Below are 22,227 nucleotides of genomic sequence, written 5' to 3' on the forward strand. Positions count from 1 at the left end.
AGTTTCATTAAATTTGTTGTCACAAACTTACAGTGCCCTGATTTATATAAAATCATTGTTCCTTTCTTATCAGCTTGGAGAATGTGGCAGTATTTCTTCCAGGCATATTGTTGACTAAGTAAGATTTTCCTAAAGTTCTTGCTTTTATCCCCACATCCTTTACCTCTTTCAGATGCCTCTAATGCTACCCACCAGGGCTCTGAGCAGCCAGTGCCCCTGGACCCCCTTGTGTCATGAAGAGAGGGTTCCTGTTAAGATGCTAACAATTTTAGGGGCACCTGGGTGGCTTAGTCGGTTGAGCTTCCAACTTTGGCTCAAGTCATGATCTCACAGTCTATGAGTTCAAGCCCCGCATCGGGCTCTGTGCTGACAGCTCAGAGCCTGGAGCCTGCTTCAGATTCTGTGTCTCCCTCTTTCTCTGACCCTCCCCCATTCATGCTCCGTCTCTGCCTGTCTCAAAACTAAATAAACATTAAAAAAAATTTTAAGAGATGCTAACAATGTTATTTAATTGATTACACTAGTTTCTCTTTCAAGAGAATCATATGGCCAATTCTAAAGAATATTTGTCTATACCATATCTGCGATTTTCCTTCCATTTCTCTTCCCACTACGACTGCTAATCTTGTGATTAGCTTCCAGTTATGAACTGATTCCTTTTTTCCATATGATGTGTTAATTCTTTTACACTTGTTAGCTCATTTAATGTTCTTCAGAATAAATTTGCGAGGTAGATATTTTCTCCTAATTTTTTCAGGCCACAAAATTGAGACCCAGGTCACGTAAATGGTAAATGGTATAATCAGCATTAAAAGCCAATTCTAACTCCAAAATCCATCCTCTAAACCACTACATTCAACTTCTACTATTAAATTGAAAACATTCTCATATCCAGAAAGCAGTGATGTTACTATCAGTGTTTTCCAGTGGGTCTGATCATACAAATTAGAGATTTCCTTCTCTCCATATTAATCTACAGTATTGATCTACATATGTTAAAGAGAGGAAGTGATTACTTTATGTTCAGCAAGCATTATAGTTTATTTTCTAACTTAGCTTGTCAACAGCTAGTAATAATATATATTTCTCAATCATTCTTCCTCACCTCTATAATTCAAAAATTACAAAATCATATTTAATAGCTGCACATTAATGTTAACGAGGAAAGAATGAATTAGAAATAATATAATTTGATTTTTATAAGAATAAAACTAGAGAAAATCCCTTAATTATATTAATTTTTATTCAAACATGAAAACTTTAAAAAGTTGCACATATAGGGGCGCCTGGGTGGCTCAATCGGTTAAGTGTTCGACTTGAGCTCAGGTCGTAATCTCGTGGTTTGTGAGTTTGAGCCCCGCTTTAGGTTCTGTGCTGACAGCTCAGAGCCTGGAGCCTGCTTGGGATTCTGTGTCTCCCTCTCCCTCTGCCCCTCCCCCGCTCACGCTCTGACTCTCTCTGTCTTTCAATAATAAACAAACAAATTTTTTTAATTAAAAAAATAAATAAAAAGTTGCACATATCTATTCTTTGGGAGTCTTCCTCTCTCAGCTTTTTTAGTATGGTCAAACTTGGTCAATGACAGTTTTCCCCTCTGAAAACAGAGACATTCTAATTTACAAGCAGAATTAATCATGTGTGTGTGTCTTTCTGTGTGTCACAGACCTCTTTGGAAGTCTGAGAACTTCTTAGTTCTCATAATACTGTTTTAAATGTATAAAATAAAATGCTAGCATTACAAAGGAAACAAAATAATACCAATTATTAAAATATTTTTTAAAATCCCAAATTTAGACTTCGTAAATGTATGTTAAATGACAAGATATGAAGGAGGATAGAGTAACTATAATATTATTACTTTAAAGGACTGATAAGCATAAATGACATTTTTGAGATATTCCCAGCACTGTAATGTGATATTAAACTATTTGCTATTATTATTTGTTAGAGAGTCACAGGTACTACTAAAACAATGATTTGTTGTTTGAATTCATGATTGAAGAAAATACCAAATTTTAATTGAAGCTAGTGAAAATAAAGGCATAGTTCTCTCATCCATGTTACAACCTCTTGAAAACCAGTATTTTATATGTAAGGGGCCTTGAAAATTTTTAATTTTATAAGGGTATCTCTTATATGTTCAGTGTTTATAATTATTTATTAAGAAAAATCCGTGTGCCTTCCATTCCCAATACAATAAAACCTTGGATTGCGAGTGACTTGTCCTGTGAGTGTTCTGCAAGACGAGCAAACACTCCAATAAATTTTAACTTGATAAAGGAGCCATGTCTTGCAACAGGAGTAGTACCTGACACTGAATGTCACACGATCACAACTGACCCAATGGTTCTTGAAATTCATTTTGATATGTGAGTGCTTTGGATTATAAATGTGTTTCTGAAATGAATTATGCTCTCAAACCAAGGTTTCACTGTAATTGAAGCACAAAGGCACCAAAGATGACATTCTATCTGAACCAAGTTCCAAACAGGCTAATTGTATTAAGTGTAGGTGATGTCATGGCAAAGAACTAGTGCATCAGGCTTATAGCCAGGTACAGTCGGTTAATATGTTGAGATTTGTCATCCGAATTACAGAGTGTTTTTTCAAATGTCATAAGTAGCCATAGCTGTTGAGTTTTTATGTAATGTAAGATACGGGAGAAGGCAGAGAAGAAAAACAGTATTGTAATTTACCTAGTTTAAGGTGTAATTAGCTCATTGCTTCATGGGGTTACTGATCACTTGTCCACAGAAAAGTCATTGGGGCAGTTTTGTACAGAATTGCCATATGTAGGAATCCTGTGTGCTAGTTAATTTCACTTCCACACTTGTTTATTTCCTGATGATTGCATTTTAACTGTTTCAAACAAACTTATCGTGGGAAAGCAGCCCTTTTTCCTCTCACTACATTTTTTTTAAGGACATTGACTGGAAAATCATAATAGTCTTCAGCACATGATAGTAAGTCTTTCTGGAACCCATAAGTTCCAGAATTAACTGTACTATTAATTTTTAATAACTGTGCTGTGAATTTTCTGTGCAGTTTGTGACACAGCCTTCTGTGAAAATAGGTTAGAATTGCTTGTCTGTGGGCTGATTATTCTAATTGAATTGCATCTCTGACTCAGAGGCTGCTACAAGATTTCCAATCTGTGTTTACTAATTATAGATCACAGAATTGAAGTAGAGAAAACCCCCATGATTCACCCTCATATGCATTATCAAAATAAAATTCTAATAATGTTAGCAATCTTTGCTCTGTAAGACATGAATGTATCAAATAATCCTATTTGTAGTCTCTGGTGAATTTCAGTAAAAACCAATGTTTAAAACCTATTTTTTAACAATGAGTAAATATTTATGCTTAAATGTACACTTTACAGATTAGTGCATCTCCTCACATCTTCACATATTTTCTATTGATGTTTAGTTTTTTTCAACAATGGCCTTTTGTAAATTCTGCTGTGATTCCACTTCTATGGATAGCATTATGTGAGAGAGAAAGAAAATCAGGGTACCTTGGGATATACTATGCACTGATTTATATAGTCTTTTCCTAACTAACAATCTCTTTAGTTGAGGACTACAACTTTCCTTTGTAAACACCGAGTTCTAGCCCAGTCCCCACATTTTCCACCACTTGCTTCCAGTTCATGCATTCGAACACATCTTTAGGGAGCTTCTACTAAATACACTCCTAGTTGACATGGAGCTTGTGGGTTTAGAGTGAAATTAGCTGTTTGCAAAAAGCAGCAGTATGCCACTCAGCCTTTCTATCAGAAACAGTCAGAGCTCTCCCATTAGTCCCTGGATGTTCTTCAATATTTAATTGTCCTCTTTCTGAAATTATCCTCTTCCTGAGAAGGTGACTTATGACTTCCTGTGCTGCATTCCTGGAACAGGAACCGCTCCAAGCTTCATGGGATGGGTCCTAATTGAGTGGCATAGTGTTCCCATATCACCGGGTCTTTTTTTGTGGTCCTACTTCACTGCACGATGACCTTGTGTATAAAGTTCTATTTTCCAATGACCAGGGAGCTTTAATGACACATAGACTGCATCTGCCTTGTTTACTGTCCTATTTCTAGCCCTAGCATAGTGCCTTGTGTACAGTAGGTATTTTAATTGAATGAGTGAAAGTATGAGCAGTGCATAATTAAATGCCAATTATATACAAAAAACATTTAACATCTTAGGAGTTCAAAAGCTATTAACATGTTTATGAACTGAAAGTGTTCAGAGGAAATACAAAAGTGAACTAGATCTTAACAATCAAGAATTTAAATAGAGGAAAGAAGAGAGAGCATTTTTTTTCAATATATGAAATTTATTGTTGGATTGGTTTCCATACAACACCCAGTGCTCATCCCAAAAGGTGCCCTCCTCAATACCCATCACCCACCCTCCCCTCCCTCCCACCGCCCATCAACCCTCAGTTTGTTCTCAGTTTTTAAGAGTCTCTTATGCTTTGGCTCGAAGAGAGAGCATTTCAAATGAGAGAACACATAAAGGTAGAGAAGCATAAGGTGTATTGAGTTGGCCCTGAGTTTACCAATTATCAGTTAATAAAGGCATAATATTAATGCCAATAATAAAGTAAGCATTAATTAACTCTTCAGTTTATATTTAATCATGTGAAGTTACTATATTTAACACAGTATTGCTTAAATTTACTATATTTATAATTTACAGTTGTTTCTGATGTATTAACTTATCTTTACTTTTTGTCCTTTGGGGGGGATACTATATTTTATGAATGTATTTAATTTTTATTAAAGTATGATTGATATATGAAATAATAGTAGTTTCAGGTATATATGTTACAAAATCATGCCTATGATAGATCTGGTTATCATCTGTCCCTATGCAAATTTATTACAATATTATTTATTGACTACATTCCCTGTGCAGTACAATATATCCACCTGACTTATTTATTTTGTAACTGGAAGTTTATACCTCTTAATCTAGTTCATCTGTTTTACCTGCTTCCCCCAACTCATCTCCCTCTGGTAACCTACAGTTTGTTTCTTGTACCTGTGAGACTGCTTCTGTTTTATTTCGTTTGCTTTGATTTTTAGATTTTACATGTAAGTGAAATCATACAGTATTTCTCATTTTCTGACTTATTTCACTTTGCATACTACCCTTCAAGTCCATCCATGTTGTTGCAAATAGCAAGAGGTCATTCATTTTAATTTTTTTTAATCTTTATTTATTTCTGAGACAGTGTGTGAGCAGGAAGGAGCAGGGAGAGAGAGGAGACACAGAATCCGAAGCAGGCTCCAGGCTCTGAGCTGTCAGCACAGAGCCTCATGTGAGGCCCAAACCCACAAACCCTGAGATCGTGACCTGAGCCGAAGTTGGAAGCTCAACCGACTGAGCCACCCAGGCGCCCCAAGATGTCACTCATTTTTATGGCTAATATTCCATTGTATATATATACCACATCTTCTTTATCCTTTCATTTATCAGTGGACACTTAGGTTGCTTCTGTACCTTGGCTATTATAAATAATGCTGCAGTAAACACAGGGTGCATATATTTCTTCAAATTGTCATGTTCATTTTCTTTGGATAAATAAACACAAGTGAAATTACTGGATCATATGATAGTTCTATTTTTTTTAAGTTTATTTTGAGAGGGAGAGAGAGAGAGGGAGAGAAGGAGAGAGCAGGAGAGAAAGAGAGAAGGGGAGACACAGAGAAGAGGGACACAGAGAAAATCCCAAGCAGGCTCTGCACCAGTAGTCCTGGACCTGATGCAGGGCTTGAACTCACAAACCGTGAAATCATGACCTGAGCCAAAGTTGAGTCAGATGATTAACTGACTGAGCCACCCACCCAGGGGCCCCCATTTTTAATTTTTTAAGAACTTCTGTAATGTTTTCCATATTGGCTGCCACCAGTTTACATTTTCACCAGCAGTGCATTAGAGTTCCCTTTTCTCCTAAGACTCACCAACGTTTGTTCCTTTTTTTGTCTTTTGGGTAATAGCCAGTCTGACTGGTAATATCTCATCCCAGTTTTGATTTGCATTTCCTTGATGATTAGTGATGTTCAGCATCTTTTCATGTGCTTGTTAGCCATCTGTATGACCTCTTTGGGGAACAAAATGTCTATTGGAGTTTTCTATGCATTTTTAATCAGATTGCATTTAATCAGATTGCATATACATACATACATATATATATATATATATATATATATATATATATATATATATATATATATATATATATATATATATATATCGTGGTATAAATTCCCAATATATTTTGGATGTTAACCACTTTTTGAATGTATGATTTGGAAATAGCTTCCCCCATTTAGTAGGTTGCCTTTTTGTTTTGCTGATGGGTTCCTTCACTGTGCAAAGTTTTTGACTTTGATATAATTTCATTTTTTTTATTCTAGTCTTTTGTTGCCCTTTCTTCAGAAGACTGATCCAAAAAATGTTGCTAGGACCAATGTCAAAAAGTTTACTGCCTCTTTTCTTCTGGGAGTTTTCTGTTTTCAAGCTTACATTCAAGTCTTTGATCCATTTTGAATTTATATTTGTATATGGTATAAGATAGTGGCTAAATTTCATTCTTCGAAATGTAGCTGTCCAGTTTTCCCAAAATAATTTATTGAAAAGAATGTCTTTTCTCCATTATGTATTCTTGCTTCCTTTGTCATAGATTAATTGACCATATACGTGTGGGGCTTTTTCTGGGCTCTCTATTTCATTGAACTGCATGCCTGTTTTGTGCCAGTACCGTACTGTTTTGATTACTATAGCTTTGTAGTATAATTTGAAATCAGAGACCATTATACCTTCACCTTTGTTCTTGAGATTACTTTGGATATTTTGGGTCTTTCATGGTTACATACAAATTTTAGGATTATTGTTCTAGTATATGAGAAATGTCAGTGTTATATTGATTGGAATTGCATTGAATCTGTAGATTGCTTTGGGTAGTATGGAAATTTTAGCAATGTTAACACTGCCAATCCACAAGCATGGTATTTCTTTCCATTTGTTTGTGTTATCTTCAGTTTCATCAATGTTTAGAGTTTTCAGAGTACAGATCTTTCACCTCCTTGGTTAAATTTATTCCTAGGGATTTTATTTATTTTGATGTGGTTGTAAGTGAGATTGCTTCATTAATTTCTTTTTCTCATAGTTATTAGTCTATAGAAACATGTTGAATTTCTGTATGTTAATTGTGTATCCTACAACTTTACTGAATTCATTAATTAGTTCTAATAGTTTTTTGTTGGAGTCTTTAGGGTTTTCTATATATAGTGTAATGCCATCTGAAAAGAAGTTTTACATCTTTCAGTTTGGATTTTTTTTTTTTTTTAGTTTCTTTTTACTATCTAATTGCTGTAGCTAGGACTTCTAATATATTGAATAAAAGAGGCAAGGTTGGGCATCCTTGTCTTTTTTCTGATCTTAGAGGAAGAGCTCTGTTTTTCATGACTGAGTGTGATGTTAGCTGTGGGTTTGACATATATGTCCTTTATTATGTTGAGATATTTCCTGCTATACTGACTTTGTTGAGAGTTTTTATACTAAACACTTTTTCTGCATATGTTGAGAAGATCATATTATTTTTATCCTTCATTTTGTTAAAGAGGTATATCATGTTGATTTGTGGGTGTTGAATCATTCTTCCATCCCTGAAATAAATCCCACTTAAGCTTTGTTTGTGTCCCTTTTAATGTATTGTTGAATTAGGTTTGCCAATATTTTGTTGAGGGGTTTTGCATCTATGTTCATCAGAGATATTGCCACGTAATTTTCTTTTTGTATGGTGTCTTTGGATTTGATATCCGGGTAATGCTGGCCTTGTTAACTGAATTTGGAAGCATTCTTATTTTCCTTCAGTTTTTGGAATAATTTGAGAAGTATAGGTACCGACCCTTCTTTAAATATTTGGTAGATCCATCTATGAAGCTGTCTGGTTCTAGACTTTTGTTTTGGGGTAGTTTTTATTCCTGATTCATTTTCATTGTTTGTAATTGGCCTATTAAGGTCTTCTATGTCTTTTTTATTCAGTCTTAGAAGATCATGTGTTTCTAGGAATTTATCCATTCTTTCTGGGTTTTCCTATTTGTTTGCATATAATTGTTTGTGGCAGTCTTTTATGGTCCTTTGTATTTTGTGGTGTCAGTTATAACTTATCCTCTTTCATTTCTGATTTTATTTGGGCCCTCTTTTTCTCTTGATGATTATAGCTAGTTTGTCGATTTTGTTTATCTTTTCAGAGAACAGCTCTTGATTTTATTGATCTTTTCTATTTTTTTTGTTTTTGTTTGTTTTTAGTCTCTCTTTAATTTATGTCTGCTCTGATCTTTATTATTACCTTCCTTCTATTAACTTTGGCCTTTTTTTGTTTTGTTTTGTTGTTGTTCCTTTAGGTGTAAAGTTAAATTGCTGACTTGGGATTTTTCTTGTGTGAGGTAGACCTGTACTCCTCTGAACTTGTCTGTTAGAACAGTTTTTGCTGCATCCCATAGATGATGGAAAGTTGTATTTCCATTTCACTTTTCTCAAGGTATTTTTGATTTTTTGATTTCTTCGTTGACTCGTTGAGTTTTTTTTAGTAGCATGTTTTTGCTTTATTGCTTTTTTTCCTTCATGAAAACTATCCTGGAGTATGTTGCCTGTGCATTTGAGAATGTATATTCTACTTGTTTTGGGTGCAGTGTTGTCCATACAGACATTAAGTCAATCTGGTGTAATGTGTCATTTAAGGCCAATGTTTCCTTATGGATTTTCTGTCTGGGTAGTCTATCTGTTGATGTAATTAAGGTATTAACATTGTCTCTATTATTGCATTACTGTCAATTTCTCTCTTTATGGCTGTTACTATTCGCTTTATATATTAGGTGCCCCTATGGTAAGCACATAAATATTTACAAATGCTGTATCCTCCTGTTTGATTGACTTCTTTATTAAAATGTTCTTCTTTGCATTTTGTTACAGTCTTTGTCTTAAAGACTATTTTGTCTCTGAGTATTGCTACTCCAGCACTCTTTTTATTTCCATTTATATAGAATATCTTTCTGTCCCTTAACTTTTAATCTGTGGGTATTTTAGATCTTAAGTGCATCTCTTATAGGCAGTATATAGATGGATCTTATTTTCTTTTTATCCCTTCAGTCACCTAATGATTTTGATTAGAGTATTTGGTCCACTTATATTTAAAGTAATTATTGATAGGTATGTACTTACTGCATTTTGTTAATTGTTTTCTTTCTTTCTTTTTTTCCTTTTGTAGTTCTTCTCTGTTCCTTTTGTCTTCTCGTGGTTTTTTCATTTGTGGTTTGATGGTTTTCTTTAGTGTTATGTTTAGGGTTTTTTTTTCCTCTGTATTTTTTGTGCATCTATTGTGTTTCGTTTGTAGTTTCCATAATGTGCATGTATATCAGTCTTTACATAGAGTATCTGTTTAATTTGATAGTCACAAGTTCAAACGCATTTTAAAAGTACTACCTTTTTACTCCATATTTTTATGTCATATTTTACACCTTTGTATTTTGTGTATCCTTTCACTACTTTATTAATTTTAGGTACTTATAGTCGATTTTACTGTTTTTGTGTTTTAATCTCAATACTAGCTTTTTAAGTGACCTACCTACTATCTTTACTATATATTTTTCTTTACCAGTGAATTTTTTAAATATACTTTTGGTGTCTACTTATGGACTTTTATTTTCCACTTAAAGAAGACACTTCAACATTTCTTATGAGACCTGATTAATGGCGATGGACTCCTTTAGTTTTTGTTTATCTGGGAAACCCTTTATTTCTTTCTGAGTTATGAATGATAACCTTCCTGGGTATAGTATTTCTGATGGTCTTTCCATTTCAGTACTTTAAATATACCATGCCACTCCCTTCTGGCCTGCAAAGTTTCTGCTGAAAAATCACCTATCTTACGGGGTTTTACATGTTTGTGACTATCTGCGTTTTCTTGTTTCCTTTAAGACTATCTCTTTAATTTTTGACATTTTAATTACACTATGTGTGGACCTCTTTGGGTTCATTTTCTTTGGGATGCTCTGTGCTTCCTGTATTTGAATGTCTTTTTCCTTCCCCAGGTTAGGGAAGTTTTCAGCAATTATTTCTTAAAAGTACATTTTCTGCCCCTCCCTCCCTCCCTCCTCCTTCTGGGACTCCTATGATGTGAATGCTCATATGCTTAACGTTGTTCCAGAGTTCCGTTAAACTATCTTCATTTTTAAAATTATTTTTTTGTATTTGTTGTTTTGATTGGGTAACTTCTACTACCCTATCTTCTAGATCACTGATTTTTTTTTGCATCATCTAAATTGCTGCTGATTCCATCTATTGTTTTTCCATTTTAGTTATTATATTATTCAGCATTGATGGGTTCTTTCATAAACTGTCTAACTCTGTTCAAATTCTCACTGTATTCCTCTATTCTTCTCCCGAGTTTGGTAAGCATCTTTATGACTGTTACTTTGAACTATCAGAAAAATTACTTATTTCTTTTTCATTGTCTTTTTTTTCTGAGTTTTATCTTGTTTTATTTGGGACTCAGTTTTCTGTTTCCTCATTTTGTTTGACTTGTTTTTGTTTCTAGAAATTAGGAGTCACCTTGGGTAGGAGCATCCCCTGTGTAGATTGGGTGTCCCTGGTGGCTTTGGCAGCCAAACTGGGTCGGTACCACATTGATAGGACACTTGCAGCTGGAGTGGGTGTAGGCTATGAGATCACTGGGTGCGCTGTGCCAGAACCACCTTGGTAGGATCTCAGGTCACATTTTGCTGGATGTACCTTGGGAGGCCAGCTGGAGCTGATGAAGATGTGGTCTGGTGGGAGAGTCCCATGGCACACTGCACTGGGGCCAGTTTTGCAGGATATTTAGAGATGGTATGGGTACTACCTGGGGTATCCTTGATCACTTCACATGAGGATCATATTTGTGAAGAGGCTGGATTGGATGCAGGCGGGGCTGGAGGGTTCCAGAGCATATGGTGCCTGGGCCATCTGCAGCTTTAACTTAACTTTATAACCATGTTTATCGAGTCACAATAAGTAAATTGTAATGCATCAAATTATAATTGGAAATTAGCAATCTGTGTAAACACTAGTAAACACTTGAAATCAAATTTAAAGGTAATTCAAACTGCTTTTGGAAGAGCAAAAGGATAACACTTGAAAATTAAATTCTTAAAGATTATTTTTAATGAATTTAACTGTTAAATTTTGCTTGATATGAGAAAACAAATTTCAACTAAGGTGTTATATATTCCTCCAAGCGTTGTTGAAATTTTATTTTAGTAATTGACATGATGGTTTGGGCAACTTTCGTAGAATTAAATTTAAAAATATATAAATTTTAGTTCTCATAGTTCAAATTATGGGTAAAATCTCCTAAGATCAAATATAAACAGCATTGATAAAAATAGGTAATGGCAGCCAAAGACACACAATGCCTACTTCTCATGATATGACTTTAATATTGAGAAATCAGTCAATAGAGGATTCTCTAGTCAGAGCCATCCATTTACCAACATTTTGTAACACCCATCTTGTATACATTTTATGTAATTTTTAAGAACTCCATGTCAATGCTGTTCATGTGATTAAAAAACAATAGGATTAAGTAATTAATGAATAAGATTTTTCTGGGTAACATTGAGCTTTGGAAGTCCTCAAACCTTTGTGACATCTAAAATTTTAATCCCCAAGAACCAGTTTTTGGCCACGCTAAAGAAGCATGTTATACTCTTTTACTTGCCTCTCTGCAGATCTCAATTATGATGTCCCTCCTCCTCTTCTGTGGGCCATCTTTTTCCATCTTTTCTCAGGACAAGCTTTCTAACTTAATACCATTGCTAAATTTATTTTTGCTCTTTAAATATTTTTCATCTGGAAAATACAGCCACATATTATCATACAAATTTATCTTTTAAAAATAAGTGGGGTGTCTGGGTGGCTCAGTCAGTTAAGCACCTGACTGCGGCTCAGGTCATGATCTGGCGATTCATGAATTTGAGTCCCACATCGGGCGCTGTGCTGACAGCTCACAGCTCAGAATCTGAGCCTGCTTCAGATTCTGTGTCTCTCGCTGTCTCTGCCCTTCCTCTGCTTATGCTCTGTCTCTCTCTCTCCCTCAAAATAAATAAACGTTAAAAAAAATTAAAACATTTATTTATTTTGAGAGAGAGAGAGAGAATGAATGAATGAATCCCAAGCAGGCTCCACACTGTTAGCTAAGAGCCTGACATGGGGCTTGAACTCACGAACAGCGAGTTCATGACCTTAGCCAAAATCAAGAGTCCAGTGCTTAACTGACTAAGCCACCCAAGCATTCCCATACACATTTATCTTTTATGCTCTTATCCATGCCTTTTATTATTCATAATTTAAAAGATCAATGTCTTTTTCTACATTCTGCTGGTATTTGTCACTTTTTACCACTATCTTGAAGGTAGGATAGAACTGCAATTTCTTTTATGTCCTTCATAATGAATGACTCATTGTAGGTATGTAAAATACTTATTAGAGGAAATACTTATTATTTACCTTATGTTTATTGCAGCATTATTACAACAGGCAAGGTATGGAAGCAACCCCCATCCCCATCAGTAGATGAATGGGTAAAGAAGATTGTGTGTGTGTGTGTGTGTGTGTGTGTGTGTGTGTGTGTGTCTGTCTGTCTGTCTATGTGTTTATCTATCACCAAAGAAAAAGAAAGAGATCCTCCCATTTCCACTAACATGGATGGATCAAGAGTGTATTTTACTAAGTGAATAAGTCAGGAAAAGACAAAACCATATGATTTCACTTATATATGGAATCTAAACAAACAAACAAAAATAAGTGAACAAAGAAAACCCAGACTCTTTAATACAGAGAACAAACTAGTGGTTGCCAGAGGGGAGGTGGGAAGGGGGATGAGTGAAATAGATAAAAGGGATTAAGAGGTACAACTTCCCAGTTATAAAATAAATAAGTCATAGAGATGAAAATTACAGCATATGGAATATAGTCAATAATACTGTAATAACATTGTATGGTAACAGATGGTAACTACACCTGTCATGGTGAACATTGATTAACATACAGTATAGAGTTGTCAAATCAGTATGTTGTAAACCTGGAACTAATACAACATTCTATGTCATCATCCTCTAAGTGAGGTAAGGGAGAAGGGAAAGGCCTTTATCTGTTAGGTTTCTAGAAGATCAGTGATGGGCCACCTGTCACAAATATCACCTCAGCATCAAGACCTAGTACCCACACCCACCCTTTCCCAAATAGGTCTGAGATACTCTACAATTTGTGTGCTCTTCAACCTCATATCCATATGGTTTTTATATCAACCTTTATCATAATTGTTAACATTGTGTTTTTCCCTGTGTGATTTCCGGTCTTCCTGCCTTGATGTTTAAAATATCAGCTCTAGATTAGCATTTTGTTGTTTAGGTTAAGACTATTGCTATAGAGAAGACTTAGATTAGTCCCTAACCACGGAAGTCTGATGTATGTTCGGAGTGTGATCATAGCACTACTTCACAGAGATTTGCACAGACTTGTGATAGACATAGGATGATGGAAATCTGTTTTACATGGGACAGCCGCTGTATAACCTGTCCCCATGTAATTATCAGTAGCTCCCCTTTCATTCTCAAAAGTATCCCAGTTTAGGTGATAAAGTGTATGATTACCCTAAGTATATTATTATCTAGTACATCAGTGAAATGTTTAAATTAAAAAAAAAACTTGTTAGAAAAAATAAGCCAGATTCTCAGTGTCTCAAAAAGCTTAAATATAAGCAAGGATAACACTATATAAATACATAGTAACAGGAATTTGCAAAGTGGAAGATTTGGGGTAAATTTTGACTGGGAGGGAAGACAGAATCACCTATGCAATCTAGACAGATTGTTCATGCTATATAAAACCACTACTTTTGTGGCCCTAATTTAAAATATTCTCTCATGTTGTGGTTAATATCCTTCTCTTAAGAATGGAAAAAATAGATATTAAAAGTGTATTTAGCTGAAACACTGTTCTTTTTATTAATTAGACCATCTATTGGCGGATTTATTTTATGGATTAGATCATGCATATAACATTTCCATGAATGACTCGTTGAAGACTTTGATATGGGTTCAAACACTGGTAAATTTTATTTTTCACTCAGTACATGCCATTTACTGTGTCCCGTAGATGATCATTCTGCATTGCTCTGTCCTCTTTTATGCTAACTTGCTGGTGGCAAGAGAGAGTACTTAGTTCTTCAGTTTTATGAGCTGAGGGATCATTATTCTGAGTGCTAGTGTGGCAGTGACATAGATACTTGAGGTTAAAAAGAAGGGTAAAATAATATTTTCTGTGAATTCATGGATTTCTTTTCATCAGCATGCAGGACCCCTAAGGATTTTAGGGGTCATATTTTTAATGAGTTATCTTGACTCTTTAACTTCACTGGGGGTCAGTCAGCAAGTAAAATCTCACCAACATTAGAAGTGCCTATGGTTCCTGAATGACAGAATGGTGATAAAATTCTTCAAGTTATAGGGGGAGGACTTAATTGGTGGAGGCGATGGGGGTGGGGAGAGAGTTCATTGAAATTACTTTTGATAAAAGCTCTAAATTATAAGGTAGAATGTTGAAGTTAATAACTGTCTTAGCTACATTAGAATTGGAGCTAACTTTCCTTTGTAGTCAAAAGAATATATACATCTACAAACACATAAATTGAAAAGTAGAAAATATAACTTTAAATGGCATTAAATAAGCTAAGCTTTTGAAAGCAATTTTGTTCCTTTTGAGGGTTTTTTTTTTATTCCAAAGAATGTCTGAAGAGAAGATACATAGAAAAAGAAATAGTCGGGGCGCCTGGGTGGCGCGGTCGGTTGAGCGTCCGACTTCAGCCAGGTCACGATCTCGCGGTCCGTGGGTTCCAGCCCCGCGTCGGGCTCTGGGCTGATGGCGCAGAGCCTGGATCCTGTTTCCAATTCTGTGTCTCCCTCTCTCTCTCTGCCCCTCCCCTGTTCATGCTCTGTCTCTCTCTGTCCCAAAAATAAATAAACGTTGAAAAAAAAAAATTTAAAAAAAAAAGAAAAGAAAAAGAAATAGTCAAAATTATAGGAAATCTTTTTTTGTTTTCATTTTCTTCCTACATTTGAGCATAAAATACGATGGGCCATAGAAATGAATTTTTTTTTGCAATTTATTTTGTTTACTTAGATGTGAAGAGATTATGAACAGGTTTATCTTTATTTTTTTTTTTTAAATTTTTTTTCAACGTTTTTATTTATTTTTGGGACAGAGAGAGACAGAGCATGAACGGGGGAGGGGCAGAGAGAGAGGGACACACAGAATCGGAAACAGGCTCCAGGCTCTGAGCCATCAGCCCAGAGCCTGACGCGGGGCTCGAACTCACGGACCGCGAGATCGTGACCTGGCTGAAGTCGGACGCTTAACCGACTGCGCCACCCAGGCGCCCCATACAGGTTTATCTTTATATGTATGCAGGTAGTAGTGATTTTAGAGTGTATTGATGCTTTTTTATTATTATTTCTTACTTTCCCATCCAGGCAGTAATAAACATCATTAGGAAAAACTCATATGATACTTTTAAACAGATAGTTCAGTACTTGAAAAATGTTTTTGTACTTTGTAAAACAATTAAAGGCAAATTATTGAACTAGAGCTCCAGATAATTTATCTGTAGCCAAGAGGTAGTACCTTCTATTTCCTATGAGAAGTTTCTGATATATCTTGCTTTTTTGAAAATATCTCATTTTTTCCCTCCAACCTCTCTAGTTCCAAATATATGGATTTTTTTAGAGTAGTTTAGACACTATACAAATTTCTAACAAATTTTATGAATGCAGACATAGTCAGACATTGAGCTAAAGACAGATAAACGGCAGGATGTTATTCTGACTGACTGACGGATTACTGTAGATTCATTTTGTTTTCCTAGATCTCCGGGGGAATGATAGCTCCATATTATATTTTATATTGTACACACATAATGTAAATTGCTTATATTTTCTTTTAAGTTAGCACTTATAAAAGTTCTGTCCAATTTAATAACTTCAATGTGAATTGCTAAGCTCAGAATCATTATACAAGGCACAGTACTCAGTCCCTTTGTGCCTTCTTATATGTGATAATCACTGCAAATATATATGAAATTCTATATACAGAGAAAAGAAAGCAAAGTTACTGATTTTTCCTTATAGTTTCCTGTGAATATATTCATAAATACAAAGTCTATATATGCACTCATGAAAACAATTAGCATCTTATTCAATAGGTATTTTATAATGACAACAAAAAATCAGTACTTTGGTAAAATTTGTGAAAGTGAGATTTGAAATAAGGCATTAGTGATTATTTTGTATATATTCACGTTACTCAAATTTTCTTTATATATGTGAATTTTGTAAGATACTTGAGACTCCTTCCTTGTTATTTTTGATGAAGGAAGGGGGTACTATTAGTATGTATAAGAAGCTATATGACAAATTCATTACTTTTATAGAAATTTATGTTGGACAAGAAAGGCCACCCCTTTAAAAGGTAACAATTTCCTAGTATTTTTGGTATTGTTTTTATATCTACCACTGGGTTGCTCACCAGGAAGCTGCTTCTCAGCATTATGTACTTCTACTTGTAACTCTCAACAAAATTTTTGACCATTGATTATTTTCTTCGAGTTGCTATCTGAGACTCAGGCTCCTGGCTTGATACCCTTCTGTAGTCACCTTGCTGTTTTTAACCAAGGAAGAAAATTACATTCCCCTTTGATCCCATCCAGTAATTCAAAACTAAACCACCAACACAAGTCTTACGTGTATGTCATAGATTTTACAGACCGTTTGAATCTAATTTGAATTTTAGAACATAGGAAGGGAAACAAAACTCGTTCAGAGCCTTATTTTTTGCTTCACTTTTGACATTCCTTTGAGCCTTTTAAAGAATTTCATGATCTATCCTTCCAGTGCACAGATAGATTCCAGTTTCAAATAACACCATCCCCTAAACATAGCAATTGATCTTGACTTGGGATGCAATTTCCTCCCTTTTTCCAGAGCAATTAAAAAGTGCCATGACCTATATCAGCTCATTTCCAAAGTGTGAGGTGTTTATCTGGCAAGAATGTCACAGTGGCCTTCTGAATATGATAAAAGAACATTGGACATGTAGCCAGAGAGGGAGAGACTTAGATTTGAATCCTAGTTGTGCCACTTATTACTCATGACCTTGGGCAAATCACTTAGCATCCATGTTGCTCTATATAAAATGATAGTCATCACATGAACTAAAATAGTTTTAGGATCATTAGATGCTATAATAATGGGTGAGAATGTGCTTTGGAAACTCTAAAGCATTTGATAAGTTTTAGGTCATTTTTAAAATTTTTAATGGAAAGTAAGTGTAAGAAAGATAGAAATGAATAATTCAGAATTATTTATTTTTGTTACTTTGTTAAAAATAAGGTTTTATATATATACATATATATACATATATATATACATATATATGAATCTAATTTGAATTTATATGAATTTACATGAATTTATATGAATTTATATGAATATATATGTATATATATATATGTATATATATATATAAATAATCCAAAAACTGAGAGTTTTTATTATTGGTACCATTTAAGTGTCTTTTTTTTTATGTCAGAGCTCATTATCTGTGTTTATTCTCACACATTGTCTGCTTGGATGGGTGTGCATGGAACCTTGTCCCTGTGCTCACTGATAGCTGAGCCCTGATGAGATTCTGTCAGGTGTTAAGCTTAGAGTACAAGCTTTTATTGTTTGCTTCCCATAACCTGGCTAAGGACGTCCACCAATTATGAGATAATGTGAAAAAAAAAAAAAAAGCAGAATGTTGTCGTGGGGTGGGTTATTCATGACAAATAAATACCCAGGTAAAAATGAGATGTTTGCTTTTAAGGTAAAGTGAGGGCATTGAGGTATGTCGACATATCCTATTAAAAAAGCATTATTTCCCTTTTCTCACATGATGCATTTTCAAATAAACACCACATCTCACAGGTAGAAGAACGTTAACATGACATAGTGCTGTGGACAACTCTTTTAGTAGCTCTCTACGCAGAAAAAACTACAATGCTCACATGTTATCAGAATGCCAGTTCTTCATAAAAGCACTGAGTATGAGAAGGATAATCTAATGATTAATTTTATTTTAGATTCTTTTGTTGGTTTTCCATGTATAACGCTGTGTCCATCTTCCATTTCCAAATACATGTATGGCTTTTATTCCTGTCTTAAATGGTGAAGGGGTATCTCCTCCTGATGTAGGCTAAGTCCTCCACCTTTGGTCTTGGTTGTACCCCCATCCTAGAACCTGGCTTGACCTGAGCCTGGATTAAATCTCCAAATTTAAGCTCTGGAATCTTCATTTTTAGCCATCATACCCTATTTCATCTATAAATAAATAACTCCTAAAATTGTTGAAGAATAGCCAGATGAGCAAAAGTCATAAGTGGGCATTCCACCCAAGCAAAAGTACAAAATGGCCACTGAACATATGTAAAGATGCTTACCACTGTAGTAATCAAGGTAATGCAAATCAAAACATGGGCAGATCTTATTTCATACTCATTTGTTGAGAAAAAATTCCAAAGGCATTGTAGAACCAAAATCACAGCAATAACAAAGCCATACAAAAACAACAAATTTAAAAGGCAGTGCCACATATTGCCAAGAATGCAGAGCAGGCAGTGAAAGACTTGAACACTCCTGGTGGGAGTGTAAATTGGTATAACAATTTTGGAAAATAACTTGGTTGGATTCGGTAAAATTGAAGCTGTGCATATTCTCTTGGTTGTGTTTCTCTTTTATACATTTTCCACAAAAATGCTTGCTCATGTGTCCAGGAGTCATGAAAAAATAAGTCAAAGCCAAGAGCTTATAGAAGTTGTAAGCTGGAACCGACCCAAGTATCAGACATTAAGAGAATGATCAAATATGACTATTCCCTTAACGTAAAAGGAAAAATAAATATCAAACTTTCACACATGGATTCCCTCTTTGAGTACATTCTTGTTCTCAGCCTTGCTCCTTTACTGCAGTTTTGACCCTCCTTTGAATATTTTCAAGGAATTACCTAACCTGTCCTCTTCATGCATAAGTAGACTCAATTAAGTAATGAGTGATATGTAAACACAATGTTAATACATTAGTGAAATACATTAACATACAAAATACTCAACTATCCAGTTAGGTAACAGGCAAAAGACATGAAGACATATTTCACTGATGAACATATATAGATGGGGAAAAAAAGCACAAGAGGGTTTTCAATATGACTGCTATTAGGGAAATACCAGTTAAATCCACAATGAAATATCACTGCGCACCCATCAGAATGGCTAAAATAAAAACAAATAATGTCAACACCAAATGCTGAGAAGCATGTAGGGATACTGGGTCAGTTCTGTGTTGCTGAGAATATGAAATGGTACAGCCACACTGGAAAACAGCTTGGCACTTTCTTGAAACAAATTGACTATAAAAACATACAACTACCATATGATCTCGTCATTGAACTTTCAGGTATTCATCCCAGAAAAAAGAAAACTTATGTTTACACAAAAAGTTGCACACAAATGTTTACAGCAGCGTTACTTGTAATAGTCAAAGCCTAGGAATCATTCCTGTTTCTTTTAGTGGGCAAATGATTAACTGAACTGTGGCCCATCCATGGAATACTGACTCTACAATGGAAAGGAACAGATTATCGATATATGGAGCAAACTCCAGAGTATCTCCAGAGTTATGCTGAATGGAAGAAGACAATCCTCAAACTGTATAAACTATATGATTCCATTTATATGATGTTCTCAAAGTAACAGAATTATAAAAATAATGATTAACAGATGAGTGGTTGCTAAGAGATAAGGAGGGCTGGATGTGGGAGAGAACAGTGAGGGATAGGAGTGATCCTTGAGGTGGTAGAAACATTCTGGATCAGCAGCAGTATCCTGGTGAAGATACTGTGCTGTAGTTTCTCCCAGAGGACCTGGGTAAAGGGCATCTGTACATTGTTTCTTAAAACTGTATGTAAACCTATAATTATCTCAAAATAAGTTCAATTAAAAATAACTATAGGGGTGCCTGAGTAGCTCAGTTGGTTGAATGTCTCACTATGGCTTAGGTCATGTTCATGAGTTTGAGCCCCATATCAGGCTGTGTCAGCAGCCTGCTTCGGATCTTCTGTCCCCCTTTCTCTTTGCCCCTTCCCTGATTTCTCTCTCTCTCTCTCTCTCTCTCTCTCTCTCTCTCTCTCTCTCTCTCTCTCTCTCTCTCTCTCTCTCTCTCTCTCTCTCTCTCTCTCTCTCTCTCTCTCCTCTCTCTCTCTCTCAAAAAAAAAATAGACATTAAAAACATAACTGTAAGGTGGGGGGCAGGGCACCTGGTGGCTCAGTCAGTTGAGTGTCAAACTTGATTTCAGCTCAAGTCATGATTCCAGGGTTGTGGGATCGATCCCTGTATTGAGCTCCTTGCTAAGTGTGGAGCCTGCTTAAGATTCTCTCTGTCTCCTTCCCCCCTCTCTCCTCTGTGCTCTCTCTCTCTCTCTCTCTCTCAGCCCCCGCTGCTTCTCACCCCCAGTGGAACGAACACTCACTCTCCCTCTAAAAAAAAAAAAAAAAAAAAAAAAAAAAAAGCAAAAACAAACAAAAAGAACTGTAAGTGTTTAATTCAAATCCTAATGGTGGTTGTGTTTCACCTTATGTACAACTAAGATATCTCTGCCATTTATACAATTTGAAGGTATTTCCATCTTCTTCTTTTTATGTAGAAAAATTTAATGTTTAGTTTTGAGAGAGAGAGAGAGAGAGCGCACGTGCACACAAGGAAGGAGCAGAGAGAGAGGGAGATACAGACTCCAAAGCAGGCTCCAGGCTCTAAGCTGTCAGGACAGAGCCCGACCTGTGTCTCAAACTCACTAACCACGAGATCATGACCTAAGACGAAGTCAGACATGTAACTGACTGAGTCACCCAGCCACCCCAGGATTTCCGTCTTCTTAATTGTGACATTAGATTTAGCTCTGTAGGATCTATAGTTCATGATATCATAAAATGGACACCATAATAATTTTAGCTTATGGTATTCCAGATTTTAGTTAATTGGAAGCTTGCTCTGTGTATGTTACAGGTCATGTCTCGAAATTAGTGCACAGATAATATCCCTGGCTACTTATAGTGTCTTTTCTATTTTACCCTTATTTCAGCAATTCATATTTACAAATGTATATTTTCACACTCTCTGCTTTTCGTATTATCTATATTACCCTGTATGAAGTTTTAGATTTTAACTGCTAGATGCTAAATGGTTTTGATATATCATGGCCCAAGTTCAGTTTGGAAATTCTTTTTTTACATCATTACATACAATCACTCTAAATGAAACTCGAAGCAGTTGTCACAAATGTGAAGTCTAGAAAACAGGCATTTTTCTCAGTTCTTTGAAATTTTAGGTGAAATAATTCTCACTTTCTGATGAATCTGTAGTCAGGTAATTCAAACCAAAAGAATTGCATAGTACAAGCCTAGCCCTTGACCCCTGGAAATCTAAATTAAATCTCTCAGCTAAGTGTGAACATTGTGCACTTCAGGAAATAACCTTGGTAATAGATGTGAGAAGGTGAAAACAGGCAGAAGCTAATGAACTGATCTCCTTCCTTCCTTCCTTCCTTCCTTCCTTCCTTCCTTCCTTCCTTCCTTCCTTCTTCCTTCCTTCCTGTGTTTTAATGAGGACCTACTTTAAACTGGGCACACGTGGGAATAAATGTCGCATGGCAGCAGCAAATAGATGACAGATTTAATATTCTAAGAATTCTTTTTAGTTCCTGGGGTACTTCACAAATTTCACACTTGGATCCCAGTCTATCGAAAACTGAATTTGTGTAAAAGAACATAAAAAAGAAAGAACCTTCTCGGTGACAATATTTCCTAGCAACATAGTCTCTCATGATAAGTGATTTGGCCATAAGGATTTTTCTTCCAGGTTTATTTTACTGACTCTCTCATAACTGGGCTTTTTTGGTAAATGTGCTACCATTTCATTTTCAGAGAAGTATTATCAGTGAATACATGATTTAATATGATATCAGATTGGACAGTTTTTTGCTTAAGAAGAAGTTGAATATTGGGTCACCCTCTTAGCCAACAGCAAGTAGAAGAAGGACA

At 35.4% G+C, this 22,227-nt stretch overlaps 1 protein-coding gene across 1 annotated transcript in view; it reads left to right on the top strand.

Annotated features, from left to right (window-relative positions):
- Positions 1–22,227, top strand: part of MALRD1 (MAM and LDL receptor class A domain containing 1) — a 768,730-nt gene that overhangs the window by 440,031 nt on the left and 306,472 nt on the right. The window lies entirely within an intron of this gene.

This window comes from Felis catus, chromosome B4 (genome assembly GCF_018350175.1).
Source record: "Felis catus isolate Fca126 chromosome B4, F.catus_Fca126_mat1.0, whole genome shotgun sequence".
Classification (NCBI taxonomy): Eukaryota; Metazoa; Chordata; class Mammalia; order Carnivora; family Felidae; genus Felis; species Felis catus.